Raw genomic sequence first — 14,041 nt, 5'->3', positions numbered from 1 at the left:
AAAAATCGCCAACAAATTTAAAACTAGCTAAGCCTGTGAGCTATAAAATATAACAACAATATAATAATTGATCGCTTTAATACGTAATTTAAAAAACCTAAATTGTAAAAAAAAATTTCGAACATGCCCTAGGCCAACAGTTCGAAAACCATCAAAACCACTCAACCCTCATCCCGAAATTCCAAACTTGTCGATAAAATTCTCCCCAACCAACAGTTGCAACACCTCGTCCAAGAAAATTTGTCATTTTTACTTCAGCTCCCAAACCTTATCCTCATAAATTAGCAGTCTGGTTAAAGTTGCAGTTTTTCTCCCGGCGCATCCACCATTTCCGTCGTCTTTAATTTAGCGAATGAAATTTTTTGGTGTGCTTTTTCCGAGTCAAACTAAATGGAAAATTAGCGTGCACACGTTTGAATATCTAATCCGAAATCAATAGCCACTTTTTCCCCTCTTGTCGAGTGTTTTCTCCACCGCACGACCATTTATCGTAATTGCCTAAACGTGTAAAGCTTCAAGTTTGTTTAACCGCAGCTAAGTGCAATTTTTGAGCAAGAAATTGTAGCCTTGACCCTTGATAATTCAAATTCATGCCAAATTCGAACTGGGACAGCGTTTGTCTCTCTATGCAGCAACATTCATTAATTATTTTGACACCCGAATGTGTGTCTGTATTAACTCAAATTTGACTCCTGCTGGAAAAACGCTTTATGCAGTGGCGTGACTGGACATATTTTAATATTAAAGCGGTGATTTATTGAATTCGGAGCGATGTTTCGATAAAGCGCAACTTTTATGGAAATAATTTGGTCACCAAATTTTTTTTGGGGTTCCTTGTGATAAATTCAAGCGAAGTGGCGCAAATATTTCATCCCGTGGCAAAATAAATAAACCGTTTCAATAAAACTGTCTCCTTTATTCTCCGATCGTCATCTTACGAAAGGTCAGTTTCAAACTTAACCATCATCAATCAACAGGACCGTATTCATCAAATTACAAGAATCAACAATTTGCCTAACTCGCTTAACTGGGGCCGATTCCAGGCACGCACTAAGGAGGAGGGCTTGATTAATGAGACGCTTTGCGTAAATAAATTTTCACTCAACTTGCGATTTTTTTTATTTGTGTGGATTTAATTAAGTACTGGATGATCTTATTTTATCCTTTGAGCCGCTTTAATGTGTGTTTTATACAAGGGAAAGTGAAGATGTTTAAAGCCGCTCAATTAACTCTGATGGTTGGACAGGTAAGACAAGGAAATTTCTTTCAATGGAAAACAGGAGATAATGGAATGCATATTTTATTAGAAATAAATACAAAACCAAACTTCATGCATAAATTTCGCGATTTAATTAAAAGTTTGCCAGTTGTTTACCGGGAGTGAGGCAAACGCGGGAATATTTTCAATTTTTGATTTGTTTAGCCTAGTTTTTCATTCATTTCCTGTTTTATTTTCTTTTTGCTTTCTTTTAAACTAACTTTGTTTCAAATTTATTTTGTTTCTTCGTTTCAAAAACTATAGAAAAATATCAGATTTTGCTTTTTTCTCTATCTTTTCCTTAATTTTTTTTTTAATTTTTATTTTATTTCAAGTATTTTTTCGCCTAAATTTTTGTTTTATTTCTTGGATTTTATTAAACGTAGGTACGAAACAACAACGAAAAAAATAATAAAATAGAAAAAAGGCCAAAATAATAAAAATAAAAACGAAACAAAGAAAATTAAAAAGAAAACAAAAATGAATTAAAGACAAGACAAAAATATAACATTAGAAAAAAGCATGACCGAATACAACAGTTATGAAATAACAAATGCTACAATAAGTCAAAAACCAGTAAAAGTAGAAAATGAAGAAAATAAGAAAGTTTTGAAAAAACGACAAAAGCAAAAAAAAACAGCAATGATTATAGAAAAAAAACAGAGTGAATTTTTGTATTTACATCTTTTTCCTTTTCGGTTATTTGTTATTTTTCATTTTTATAATTTTTTTTTGTTCAAAAGTATTAATTTTTTCTTTCGATTTCAGTTTTACATAATCGTGAAAAATTAAGGTATTTTATTATATTTTTTCTACAGTTATCTTAAACGCTTATTTAAATGAATTACCGAATAGTTTCGAAGTTTCAAAACGACAGGATGAGTATGTAAATAAATGAAGTATATAAAACAGAAACACAACAAGAATAAAAAATAAATAAATAAATAAAATTGAAAAATATACATTAAAACTAAAAAAATCAAATAAATATTTGTTACTTAAAAGTATATTTAAAATGTAAATAGAAAAATAAAATAAATGATGACAATCTTGAAACTACAGGAAAGAATTCAAAATTTAAAACAAAACAAAACAAACAAAGAAGTGGTAAAAAAAACTAAAAAACTAAATATTTGTAAGTATTTTTACGTTTTTTCTTTTTCATTTTCGGTTGTTATTCGTAACTTTTCGAATTTTTTCGTTTAAAATTATTTCATTATTATAATCTTCTTCTCATTTATACATTTTGTCCAGGTTTCACACTTCAAATATTAATTATCATTTTTAGTACTTTTAGTAATTATGCAGTCATGAAAAGAAAAAAAAACAATTATTATTAGAAAAAATAAAAAAATAACAAAATGTTTGAAAATAACAGAAACAGAAAAACAATTAGACAAAAAAGGAGAAAGACAGAACAAAATTAGAAAACAAAAAAAACACAAATTAAAAACATAATTAAAAAAAAAGCAAACAAAATTTTAAGAAAACAACGAAATAACGAAGAAGGGAACGTATTTGAGTATTTGAATTTTTAAGTTTTTCATTTTTGTTTATTTGTTTTTTTGAGGTCTTTTTCCTAAAAAGTACAATTATTTTCTTTATTTTAGATAATCATAAGAATTTCTTTTTCCAATTGACAGAAGTATACTTAAAAACTTACAATTCATTACTGTTTTCACTCAGTACTTAATAAAGGAAGATTTGGTATTAATACGAAGTTAATTTCCAATTTATTTCATTTTGCTTAAAAAAAGAATAGCTCAAAATTAACACAAAAATAAAAATATAAACAAAAAATAAATAAATAAATAACAGTCAAAAATAAAAGTAAAATATTGAAAAATTTAAGACGAAAACTTTTAATTTAGCTTAATTGGTGCAGTCAGTAGATTAAAAAAATAACTAATTCTTAATTCTTTGAATAGATTTTTGAACAATTAAATACTAAAAGAAACAAAAAAAAATGAAGAAAAAAGTTTTTACGTTTTTTTCCTAAAAAGTACAATTGTTTTCTTTAATTTAGACAATCATAAGCAGTTGCAAACATTCCTTTTTCCAATTGACAAAATTATGCTTAAATACTTACAATTCATTACTGTTTTCACTGAGAACTTAATAAAGGAAGATTTGGTATTAATACGAAGTTAATTTCCAATTTATTTCATTTTGCTTAAAAGAAGAATAGCTCAAAATTAACACAAAAATAAAAATTTAAACAAAAAAACAATAAATAAATAACAGTCATAAATAAAAGTAAAATATTGAAAAATTTAAAAAGAAAACTTTTAATTTAGCTTAATTGGTGCAGTCAGTAGATTAAAAAAATAACTAATTCTTAATTCTCTGAATGGATTTTTTAACATTTAAATACTAAAAAAAAACAAAAAAATGAAGACAAAAGTTTTACGTTTTTTCCCTAAAAAGTACAATTGTGTTCTTTATTTTAATTGACAAAATTATACTTAAATACTTGCAATTTTTCAAATATTTTTCATCAAATATTTATGAAATTATGTATAATAGTAAAAAAACCTCGTAATTAATTTTGCGTTCCAGCAGCACCGCATTTTATCGACCCACCACCACTCCAACCCTCTCGCGCCATCTACCCTCCAACCCTCCAACCCTCTCTAGCAAACTTCTCACCAGCGGCTCCACAATCCTCCACTGTCCCACCGACCTCTGCTGCTTAATCAACCTGGACAACTTCTTCGTCCTCTGCGCCGCCGTCAAAGGCCCCTCCTCCGCCTCCACCTCCAAGGGCGACAGCGACTTGGTGGTGACCGTCGACAGAGGCACAGTCCTTGCAATCAAAGTCTCACTCCTCACACTCCACTGACTACTCCCGTACTTTTTCTGGTTCATCAAGTCCCCAATGGAGCCCCGAACGCTGGGAGTGTTGCTGCTGAGGAAGGAGCGGGAGAGATGGGGGCTGTGGGGGAGCGAGGTGTTGGTGGTGGTGGAGCGCACCAGGTCCGGGAGGGTGGAGGAGAGCTTGTCCAGGTCGGACATGGAGGAGCCCCGCCGCATGCGGAGGCGGGGGGTTGATGGGTTGGTTTTGAGGCTGGTGGAGGATTTCATGGTGAAAAGGCCGGCTTTGAGGGGGAATAAAAGGGCCCATTCGGTGCTGTGGCTGTCCATGGTGGAATTGGGACAAGGGACTTCCGGGTGGGTTATCACAAGGTCAAGGTGTAGGCAATGAGGGTACCATATCAGTTCGTGGAGCTAATCTGGGTCAATACCACGCCTGTTATCAATGCCACGATTTTAGTTTACTTGAGTCAAAGGTTTTCGCACAAAATTTAAACGAAAATAAAAATTAAATTGAGAAAAAATAGAACCAGAAATTATTGGTTTTACATAATTGGCGCAGTCGGTAGGTTTAAAAAATATTTTTTTATGACTTTAAATAGGTTTTTGAAGATCTAAATACTAAAAAACCAAAAAAAGATAGAAGAAATAAATAATTATAAAAGATATTAATATAAAAACAAAACAAAATAACATTGTTTCTTGATAATTCTTGATAATTACATAATTTTGTGAAAATAAAATTAATTATTAATAAATTACGACTTATATGTTATTTTATTTTAAAAAATCTGACTGAAAATTAACACGAGAATAAGAATAACAGACAAAAAAACATAAATAAATAAGAGTCAAGTAGAAAAAAGAAACAATAAAAAATTACAGACGAAAACGGTTGATTTTGCTTAACTGTCAGTTAGCAAAAGTCAGTAGAATTAAAAAATAAATGATTTTTCTTTTTATTTGTTTGAAAAGATTTTTGAACATTTAAATACTAAAACAAAAGGTAGAGAAAGTAAAAGATAATATAAAAAAAACATTAAAGAAAAAAAACTCGATTCACCTTAGATTTTTTTCCATAAGACTGTCAGACCAAATGCCAATTTTGTAATCAAAATAATTACATATAAAAATACTGTTTTTACTCAGAACTTATAATATAGAAAGATTTGGTATTAATACGAAATTAATTTACAAAAATAGCTCAAAATTAACACAAAAATAAAAATAGAAACATAAAAAAAAACAATAAATAAGAGTCAAAAATAAAAGTAAAATATTGAAAAATTTGAGACAAAAATTTTTAATTTAGCTTAATTGGTGCAGTCAGTAGGTTTAAAAAATAACTAATCTTTGTTTTTAATTCTTTGAAAAGATTTTTGATTATTTAAAGACTAAAAGAAACAAAAAACAAGATGAAGAAAAAATAGAATAAAAATATTAAAGTAAAAAAATGTGATTCTCTATATTTTTTCCCTAACGTTGTCAGAAAAAAAAATTTGGTATTAATACGAAATTAATCTACAACTGATTTCATTTTGCTTAAAAAAGAATGGCTCAAAATTAACAGGATATGAAAATATAAACAAAAAAAAATAAATAAATAAAAATCAAAAACTTTAATGAAATATTAAACAGTAGGTATAAAAAATAATTAACCTTTGTTTTTAATTTTTTGAAGAGATTTTTGAACATTTAAATACTCAAAGAAACGAAAAGTTGGAGAGAGTAAAAAATAATACAAAAATTACATTAAAGAAAAAAAAGCTCGATTCTCATTAGAATTTTTTCCTTAACAGATCAAATGCCAAATTAGTAATCAAAATAATTACTTTTAAAAATATTGTGTTAAATTTGGTATTAATAACAAATTAGTTTACTACATAAGAATGGCTCAAAATTAACACGAAAATAAAAATATAAACAAAAAAACAATAAATAGATTAGAGTCAAGAATAAAATAAAATATTGAAAAATTTGAGACAAAAACTTTTAATTTAGCTTAATTGGTGCAGCCAGTAGGTTTAAAAAATAACTAATCTTTGTTCTTTATTCTTTGAATAAATTTTTGAACATTTAAATATTAACAGAAACAAAAAAATGAAAGAAAAAAAATAAAATAAAAAAACATTAAAGTGAAAAAAATGTGATTCTCTATATTTTTTCCCTAACATTGTCAGATAAACTTGTACTAAAACCAGTTATTTATAAAAATTCTGGTAAAAAATGGTTCAAAATTAACACGAGAATACGAATACAAACAAAAAAAACAATAAATAAATAAAAGTCAAAAACGTAAATGAAATATTAAACAGTCAGTATAAAAAATAATTAATTTTTGTTTCTAATTCTTTGAAGAAATTTTTGAACATCTAAATAGTAAAGGAAACGAAAAGAAAAGATGGAGAAAGTAAAAGATAATACAAAAATGACACTAAAGAAAAAAAAAAGTTCGATTTTCATTAGAATTTTTTCCTTAACACTGCCAGATCAAATGCCAAATTAGTAATCAAAAAAAATTACTTATAAGAATATTAAATAATTAATGAAGATAATTAATAATTAATACGAAATTAATTTACAACTTATTTTATTTTGCTTAAAAAAAATGGCCCAAAATTAACACGAAAATAAAAATATAAACAAAAAACAATACAAAAAAAGAGACGCAGTCAGTAGATTTAAAAAAAATAGCCCAAAACTAACACGAGAATAAAAATATACACTAAAAAACAATAAATAAATAAAGGTGAGAATAAAAAACAAACAAAAAATAAAAAATCGAGACAAAAACAATTAATTTTGCTTAATTGGCGCAGTCGGTAGGTTCGAAAAATTTTGACTTTGGTTTAAATTTTTTGAAAATATAAGTACAAAACAACAAAACTATGAATAATAAACACAGCAATAGAAAGAAACTTAATTCTCATCTAAATTTTGTGCGAAATAGCTCAAATGCCAACCTTTCACTCAAGCCAACCAGTTAGAGAATTGCAGTTTTCACTCCAGTACCACACATTTTAAACTGTTTTGAAGCACTTGAGTGGACCGTGTCGCGACTTGATCCAAACTGTAAAAATTGCGTTGGTGCTGATCATGTTTGTAAAGGATCGGCGAAGGATTGAGGAAGGATCGGAGCACCCCACTCCTCTTTATTGGTTACTCACTCAGCTAGAGACTAATGTTGTTAGCATTGCCCTGGTCATAGGCGTGAATAGGCTTTCGGTGACAGCGTCGATGGCGTCTAAGCCGTCTAATTACACAATGTGGTGCTGCTGACGCAGGTAATAACATTTGCAAGCGAATTGCAAGACGAAATGAGCTCAAAACCAAACTACAACGATTTTAAACTACTTTGACACCAAACTGAGCCCAAGTCTCATTTTTTTTAAACCAAATTAAATTTTTTTTAATACTATTTTTTCTGATTTCTGTGTAAAAATGTTCAAAATTTAAGCACAAAATCAATTTTACGAGTTTTTTCCTCTCGATATACGCGATAAAGTCGTCAATATTTGCCAATTTGCGCCCCATTCTGAGCTAATCCGTCCTTATTGACCCGCTTGAGACCGTCTCATATTTTCCCAGATCGTAAAATTAAGAAAAAATTAATTAAGTCCGTCTTGGCAGTTGGTAAATTGCACTAGCAATGTTTTTGTTTTATCACTCGCCTTGAACCAACCAACCCTTCGTGGCCTTTTATAACACAGCTTGTGCCCACAATATCCAACTGTTAAGCGTTAAGTGAAAAAAATTACGCAAAAAAACACTCACATTTAGCTGCATGATGATCTTGTTGTACGCCCATAGCCAACGTTGTTGTGCGGTGACTTGAGGCCTCGGCTTCGCCTCGTCCTCCTCCTCGAAGGACACGCTCTTTTTCTCGGGGACGTCGTCGTCGGGCACCTCCTGGAGGAAATTCATAGAAAACTACACGAAATACAGGCTTTTAGGGCCCACATTAGAACTTTTCAACTTCCAAGTCGGCCATTTTGGGTTCAGTTAGAGAATTTTTAAAATGGCGGACTTTCGGAACTACGAGAAATTTTTATTTTACTTTTTAACTTTCCGTTTCAAACTGAGTAAAAGTTAAGGCTTGTATGATTTTTTCAAAATAGTTATCAAAAAACGACTATAACTCAAACTTCCAGTGTATTAAACTATAACAAATTGTGTAATAAACTAAAAAAAAGTTTATTTTCGTCAACAAAATCAAATTATTTCAAAGACTAAGCAGAATCGACCATTTTATTTTCATTTATAGCGAAATCTCGGTCTGTGAGATAGACCAGCCCTTAAACCGGTTCACTGGTGTCTCATTTGTCCCAGAAATGACCAATAAAACACAAAAAGACGATTAAAAGTTAAAAAATTTCTAATAAAGGCTGAAAAACCAAATGTTTGAACAATTACTTGTTCCTCGATCGTGTCCTGGGGGACTAGGGACGCCTTCCTGGGGTACTCCTCCACGTCGACGGAGGCCCGCCGGCCCAAGGAAGGGCGTCGCGCCGCATAATCGTGCCCCGGGTGGTAGGGATCGACCACCGTAATCTGTGAGGAGCCTCTCCGTAGGCTTTGCTCGTCGTAGTTGTCCACGTGGATGACGCTTGAAGGAGAGTCGTGGTTGGGCTTGGGCGGCTCCTCCTCCTCCTCCTCGATGTAGCTCTCGACCGATTCTTGGGGTTCGAGGTAGGTGTCGTGGTAGATCTCCTGGGAGCAGCTGTTGGGGGTCTGGTTTAGGTCGACGGAGTCTTGTTGTTTGAGGAGAAGGCCGCGGTTGTAAGGTGTCTGGGTGTTGTTGTTGTTGGGTTGTGCTGGAAGTGGTGGTACCGCTATTGCTTTGGGTGGCGATTGGTCCCTTTGGTATTGCGTGGCGGGTGCTGTTGTACTTTGTGGTTGTTTGGTTATGGTGAGTGTTGTGTCTGCGATCTTCTTCACCTGGTTCAGGGAGTTGGCCATGGAGGAGATGGCCGACTCGAAGGATTCCTTCAACGTGTCGGTGCGGGATTCCGTCACAGGGTGCTGCAAAAGAGGGCCGGAGTCGTTTCGCAAACCCTACAACAATATTTTGGATAATTGGCGCAGTCGGTAGGATTATACTAGTTTTATTAAATTTACGTTTTCAATACTTCAAATAAATCATCTAACAATTTCAGAAACTTTTCAAGCATAATTTGAACAAATTAACTCATCTAAGGCATTTTATTTTTAGTTTACAGCCCAAAAACAGAAATTTTAATAGTTAAAATCACAAATTTTTACTCAATAACGAAGTCAGCTGTAGATATTTTTGCAAAATCGATTGATTTTGTTTATATGGTGCAGTCGGTAGGCATAAAAAACCGTTATTTTAGAGTTTAAACAAAATTATTTTAAATACGAGCTGTAAAATGTGTCACACAATAAAAAATATCAATATTTATTCTTTTTTTTTGGGAACTACCGATATATGAGCGTCGTCTGTTTCAGAAAAATATTTTTTAAAGTATTCAAAAAAATTTTCTCCACAAATATGCCTTCATTAAAAAAAACTATAGTATTTCAAAATCTGGTACTTAATAAGTTAATAACAAACGGAGATTTTTGTAAGATTATTAGTGTTTGCAATAACTGTACTTTGATTAATATATAATGAACATCCCAATAAAAAAAATTACAAAAAAAGTTAATTTTGTATAATTGGCGCAGTCGGTAGGTTTAATTAATCATTAATTTTGTGTTTTAGATTATCTGAAGAGATTAACTAACAATTTTACTAACTTTTTATCACTAATTTGTTCAACTTGAGACACAAAAAAATAAAAATAGCTTTCAAACCAAATAATTTTGTGACTGCTTGTTTTTACAACTTTTATGAATGCAATTTAATATGATTAGGTAATAAAACCAATAAATTATAAATCCGTTTTTACGCTAATTATACTCAGAATAATTTATAATATACATATCAATGAAAAAATAAGAAAATAAGTTGATTTTGTGTAATTGGCGCAGTCGGTAAGTATAAGTAATAATTAAATTTGTATTTTAAATTATCTGAAGAGTTTAACTAACAATTTTGCTACCTTTTTATCACTAATTTGTTCAACTTGAGACACAAAAAAATAAAATTAAATTTGAAACTAAACAATTTTGTTACTACTTCTTTTTTTTTGACAATTTTTATGAACGCTAGGTAATAAAACCAATAAATTATAAATCCGTTTTTACGCAAATTATACTCAGATTAATTTATAATATGCATATCAATAAAAAAAATAAAAAAACAAGTTAATTTTGTGTAAGTGGCGCAGTCGGTAGGTTTAAATAATTATTAAATTTGTGTTTTAGATTATCTGAAAAGATTAACTAACAATTTTACTAACTTTTTATCACAAATTCGTTCAACTTGAGACACAAAAAAAAAAAGCTTTCAAACCAAAAAATTGTGTGACTGCGTGTTTTTTACAACTTTTATAAACGCAATTTAATATGATTATGTAATAAAACCAAGAAATTATAAATCCGTTTTTACGCTAATTATAATTTAAGATTAATTTATAATACACATATCAATAAAAAAAATAAGAAAATAAGTTGATTTTATGTAATTGGCGCAGTCGGTAGGTTTAAATAATCAAATTTGAGTTTTAGATTATCTGAAGAAATTAACTAACAGTTTTACTAACTTTTTATTACCAATTTCTTCAACTTGAGACAAAATTAAGTAGAAAAAGTATTATAATTATTTCATTAAAAAATGTTATATTAATAAAATTATGAAAACAATTATATATTACCTTTAATCAAATTTTCTCGAATAAACTATATTTAAATACATTTTCTGTGAACAGTGAAAACATATTTTTTCCAGACTGACTGTATAAAAAAATTACAAATGGAGGTATTTTTCGGTAATTGGCGCAGTCGGTAGGTTCTCAAATTCATTAAATTTAGGCTTCCAATTGTTTGAAGGCGTTAATTGACAATTTCATCAACTATTTACGAGTGAATGAAGGCAAAAAAATAAGACTTCTAGCGCCCAAAATATTAAAATTTTTGCATAATTACATTAGAATTAGCCAATACTAAGACTAGACATCAATATTTGATTAAAAACGTTTGATTTTGTTGAATTGGCGCAGTCAGTAGTACTGACAAAAAATTACCAATTTCTGATTCCTGTTCCTGGCGTCATTGTAGTACTCCTGCGGCTCCTCCTGAGCACTAAAATAGTACTCATCGTTCTTGGCATTCATCGTACTCACCACATCACTAGTCCTATCACTACTAAACTCAAGTCCTCTCACTTCCATCTCCTCCGGCTGTGCCGGCAAATTATCAATACTCTGATAGGCGTAATTATAGTCCTCATTGTACATCTCCTTGGCACTGACAGCCCCCGGCCTCTCATAGTACTCATAATCCACTTCGTTATACTCCGCTGAACTCGTCCTCTTCATCAGATTGTTCCTCCTAGTCTTGGCACTGCGGTGATTGAGATTGGGCTTCGGAAGCTGTCTTCCAGGAGTCGGTGGCAGACTATTGAAGGCCTTTGGGGTGACTTTCGGGAGCATCTTGGGGGCCTTGGTGGGGGTGGGAGGGAGACTTGCCCCACGATGGGAGCAGTTTTCGGGCGTTCGGAAACCATCGTTTAGCGAACTTTGCCGACTTGTGCTGCGTTTAGTGGGGATTTGGGGCATTTTGCGACGGATAGTAGGCGTGGAGTTGTAAGGAGAGTCGTATTCGTCGAGGGCGGCGTTGGAGAAGCGACGTTTGTTCATGTAGGGGATGGAGGGGAGCTTTTTGGTGGTTTTGGGGGGTTGGGGGTCGGGGAACCCCCCGGAATCCCATTGGCGGTCTTCGAAGTCCGGGCCGTAGCGCTCCTCCTGGAAGGGGTAGGAGAGGCTGTCGTAGTACTCCTCACTTTGGTTGAAGTGTTTTGAGCTGGAAAAAAGATTTGAATTTGGCGCCAAATTTTTTTTTGGTAATTTTTTTAAGTATATCATATTTGACTGAATTAATGTTTTACCTCATGTCGACGCAATTCACTTGAGTTATGTTATCATTGGGGTAATAAATGGAGTCTCCATAATAGGTAGAGTCGTCGTATAAGGTACTTTGTCTTTCTAAACTAGGTCTACGAGCTAAAAAATGAGAGTTAGTTAAAAAAAAATTAGTTAAGAAAAATTCCTACCTTTGGGTCTAGATTGATTATTATAATACTGCGAATCTACGTAATCGACACTATCGACACTTTGATTGTAGAAGGATGTCTCACAGCTAGCCCACGTTTCTTGGCTGCAAAGAAACATTAAAATAATTTAAAAAAAAATTAAAAAAATTTGGTAAAGCTGAAGCCACATTGTGTTTGGAGCAGTGCACATTAATATTTTAGCACAATTTGTTCTTTAAAATTTAAGTAGACCTTATTTTTTACTCTTTTTTTATTCTTTGTGCTGGAATTTTAAATTTTGTGCTTTAGAATCAATGATTCTATAAAAAATATTTACGTCAGAGGTATTTCATAGATAAAATACTTTAAAATTATAGCTTAAACCATAGATTCTATAAATAATCTATAAACAGATTGGAATTTTTAAAATTATAATGCAGATTATTAAAATTTTTAGAAACATAATTTTAAAATTCAACCCTAGAAAAACCTGTGGAACAAAGTTTTTAGATTTTCAACTCAATTTCTTTGGATTTTTGGAAATCTTTGCATTCAAAATTTAACTCAGACTCTTAAAATTGCCAGAAATTTGCAAAATTCAAACTTAGAAATTCCTAGAAATTCCTAAATTTTTAAAATTTCTAGAAATTTGTGAAATTCAAAACTAAAATCGTGGATTCTATGGAAAATTCGTAAAAATTCATTAAATATGGAAAATCGTAAAAATTCTATGAATAAAAAACCTTTTATAATTTGTAAAGAATTGAAAGATTTGGAACTAAAAACTTAGATTCTATTTGAAATTTAAAATCGTAGATTTTATGAAAAACCTTAGATCTTAAGAACATTGTAGATTAGGTTCTTAAAACCTTAACAGAGATCCTTAAGATTTCTAAAGATTTGTAAGATTCTAACTTAAAAATTTAGATTCTATAAAAAACCTTAGCACTCTTAGAAACCCTACAAATAAAGTTCGTGAAAATTTCTAAAGTTTAGACTTAAATTTTTTTTAATTTTTGATTTTACTTAAAGATTTCTGGATTCTAGAATCTATGGAAAATCTTGACATCTCAGAAAAAATGTATAAATTTGAATTTTCAGAACTTCAGCTCAAATTTTTAAATTTTCTAGAAATTTGTAGATTTCAAACCTAAAAACTTTTAAAATTGTTAAAGAATTGCAAGATTCGAATAATAATAATAATAATAATAATAATAATAATAATAATAATAATAATAATAATAATAATAATAATAATAATAATAATAATAATAATAATAATAATAATAATAATAATAATAATAATAATAATAATAATAATAATAATAATAATAATAATAATAATAATAATAATAATAATAATCTTAAAACCTCAACCCAGATCTTTAAGATTCCTAAAGATTTGTAAAATTCTAGCTTAAGATATTAAATTCTATAAAAAATCTTAGAAAGCGTATAAATAAAGTTTGTAGAAATTTCTGAAATTCTGACTTAATTTTTTTTTAATTTTTGGCTTTCACTAGAAGATTTCTGAATTCTAGAATCTCTCAAAAATCTTGCCATTTCAGAAAAATTGGATAAACTTGAATTTTCAAGACTGTAGCTCAAATTTTAAGAATTCTTAGAAATTCGTGAAATTTAAACTTTAAGTCGAGAATTCTTTAAGATTTGTAAGATTCTAACTTGGGATCTCAGCAGTCTTAGAAACCCTATAAATAGAGTTCCTAGATATTTCTGAAATTTAGACTTAAAATTTTTTCAATTTTTGGCTCTCACTTCTTCGAAAATGTAGCTCAAATTTTTAGAATTTTTAG

This window comes from Tribolium castaneum, chromosome 7 (genome assembly GCF_031307605.1).
Source record: "Tribolium castaneum strain GA2 chromosome 7, icTriCast1.1, whole genome shotgun sequence".
Taxonomy (NCBI): Eukaryota; Metazoa; Arthropoda; class Insecta; order Coleoptera; family Tenebrionidae; genus Tribolium; species Tribolium castaneum.
This window is presented reverse-complemented; position numbering follows the sequence as displayed.